This window comes from Mirounga leonina, unplaced genomic scaffold, assembly GCF_011800145.1.
Source record: "Mirounga leonina isolate KUSES-001 unplaced genomic scaffold, KU_Mleo_1.0 Mir_150, whole genome shotgun sequence".
NCBI lineage: Eukaryota > Metazoa > Chordata > Mammalia > Carnivora > Phocidae > Mirounga > Mirounga leonina.
In genome coordinates this window covers 25,209,618-25,212,726 of record NW_023270374.1, presented here as the reverse complement: position 1 = coordinate 25,212,726, position 3,109 = coordinate 25,209,618, and positions in this window count along the sequence as shown.

Genomic DNA, 3,109 nt, shown 5'->3' with positions numbered 1-3,109 from the left:
TCTCATATTCCAGAGAGGCCACTAAAGACTCCAGGGGACATGCGGCAACTATCAAAAGATTTTCAATGAGCTGGAGTTGATCCACCAGGGGGAGTGAAGACTGCAGGTCTCGCCATAACCATGAACTCTCTGAACCACTAGGGGGCAGGAACTGACTGCATCAAGCCCAGGGTCCTACCTAGCGGAGATGTTCTCAGGAGAAAATGAGGGAGGCAGGCCATTCACAATGACCAGCTATTCAGAGCCACGCCTGCCTTAAATGTCAGCCAGTGGGGAGGAGGAAATGTGCTTGAGTCCTTCTCCTTAAAGTGCACATCAGACCTCAGCATCCATTGTAAGAAGCTTGAACAAGAGAAGTTAACTAAAAACAAAGCAAGCAGGGGCGCCTGGGTGGCTCAGTTGGTTGTCGGACTCTTGGTTTCGGCTCAGGTCTTGATCTCAGGGTCCTGGGATCAAGTCCCCTGTTGGGCTCTGTGCTCAGCACGGAGTCTGCTTGAGATTCTCTCTCCCTTTCTCTCTGCCCCTTACCCTGCTTGTGTGTGCAGTCTCTCTCTCTCGCTCTCCAACAAATAAATAAATCTGTAGGGATGCCTGGGTGGCTCAGTCGTTAAGCGTCTGCCTTCGGCTCAGGTCATGATCCCAGGGTCCTGGGATTGAGCCCCGCATCGGGTTTCTTGCTTGGCAGGAAACCTGCTTCTCCCTCTCCCTGCCCCCTGCTTGTGTTCCCTCTCTCACTGTGTCTCTCTCTGTCAAATAAATATATAAAATCTTAAAAAAAAAATCTTAAAAAAAATAAAAACAAAACAAGGAAGTAATAAATGTTAGAATAAAAATTAATGAAATAAAAACTGAAAAACATTAAAGAAAATCAATGAAGTCAGCAGCCAGTTCTTTTAGATTAATACAATTGATAAAACTCTAGTCAGGTAGATTCGGAAAAAGCAAGAAAATACAAATGACCAATATCAGGAATGAGAGGGGTGACAGCATTACAGACTTTACAGATATCATAAGGATAATAAGGAAATATCATGAATGACTTTATGCCAATTAATTCTACCACTTAGATAAAAGGAACAAATTCCTTGAAAGACACAAACTACCAAAGCTTCTCAAGAAGAAATAGATAACCTGAAAAGCCCTGTATCTACTAAAGATACTGAATCTGTAGATAAAAACCTTAGTGCACAGAAAACTCTAGACCTAGATTGCTTCATCACCAAACACCACATTATACCCAAGCAATTCCAGAAAATTGAAGAGGAGAGAATACTTATCTAGTCCTTCTATGAAGCCAGCCTCCCCCTAATACCAAATCCAGACTAGGATCAATACTACAGACCAATATTTATCATGAACATAGAGACAAAAATCCTCAAAAATGTATTAGTGACTTCAATACAGATTTAAATGCATCATGATTAAGTGGAGGTTTGTCTCAAGAAATCAAGTTTAGTTTAGCATTTGAAAATCAGTGTAATACCTCATATTAAGAAACTTGATATGTAGTCCATGAAGGACATCTCAGATTGCATGGTTATTTGATGTTCCATGCTTAGATATTCATCTCTACGAGGACTCAGTAGCAAGACAGGAGCTGTTTTCCAAAATTAAAACAGTTATCTGCAGACCAGGATAAGGCTTTTCTCCAAAGCCCTACACATCTGTGCTGTGTTTCTCTTATTAGAGCTTGCCAGAGCATCCATAAACATCCTCATTTGCCACAGATACTCTGAAAGTATAATTGGTTCTGGCTAGGTCATAAGGACAAAGTGATAGAGAAACTTGCACTGCTTGCTGGAGAGCCTATTCTTGCTCTGATTCCTACTCAAACCGGTACCTTAAGAGTTACTCAATAGGGGCGCCTGGGTGGCTCAGATGGTTGAGCGTCTGCCTTCAGCTCAGGTCATGATCCCAGGATCCTGAGATCGAGCCCCACATCGGGCTCCTGGCTCAGTGAGGAGCCTGCTTCTCCCTCTGCCTCTGCCTCTCTCCCTGCTCATGCTTTCTCTCTCTCTCTGTATCTCTGTGTCTCAAATGAATAAATAAAATCTTAAAAAAAAAAAAAAGAGTTACTCAGTAAATGCATCAGAATAACACTTTTAATTGTGGTATGCATTACCTTAAAAATTAAAATGGCCTATGAAGCTTTGTGCCTTTTTGTACTTGCAGAAACTTCATCAAAGTGCTGGGAACCTGGGCTTTTATGAGGTTGTATCTCACCTTCTTCCTCATGTATATTTTACTAATGCCTTTAAATGCTTATTAATTCCTGCTCATCAAGTTTAGTCAGCATAATGTTACCAATGTATTGGACATATGTGATGTTCTGTGATGCCCATATGATCAAGATTTTTATAGATTATGTTATTGTAGAGAGCACAGTAGTGCTGGGAAGAACTATGAAGGTGTCCTGATAGCACTGCCAAGTAAAAGCAAGCAGATTCTGATGGTCCCTACATCTTGAAATGGGAAAAACATTTTCAAGGGCAATAGTGAATCCCAGGTGTCAGGGGCTGGGTTGACTTTAAGGACAGTGAACAGTCTTGTTAAATGGGGATGGGATAAGTCTTGTGAGGTTTTTTTCTAATGTGTCCACTTGGCTAGGCTACAATCCCATTATTTAATCAGATGCTAACCTAGGTGTTGATCTGAAGGGAGTTTTCAGATGTAAAGCCCATAATGAGATGACTTAATGTAAGGGAGATTATCCTGGATAATCCAGGTAGGACTAATACAATTAGTTGGGAGGACTAGAAAGCAAGACTGCGGGAAGAGGGAGAAAGGGGGAGAGAGAGACAGAAAAGAGGAACAAGGAGGAGGGGGGAGGAGAAGGAGGAGGAGAAAAAGAAGAAATATTTCCTGTGGATAGCTTCCGTGCTTGAGTCTCCCTTCCTCATGTCTTGACCTATGGGTTTTGATCTTGCTTAACCAACCCCCATAATCATGTAAATCAATGCCTTGTAATCCCTCTCTTTGTCTCTTTCTCTCCTCTGCATTAATCCTGACTGATACAAGTATCAGCTTCCTTTTGTCTCTCAAATTAAAATGATGGCCTTTGTCTCTCCAATTCCCCCCAGTGATGTAGTATTGCTTTGCTTATTATCCT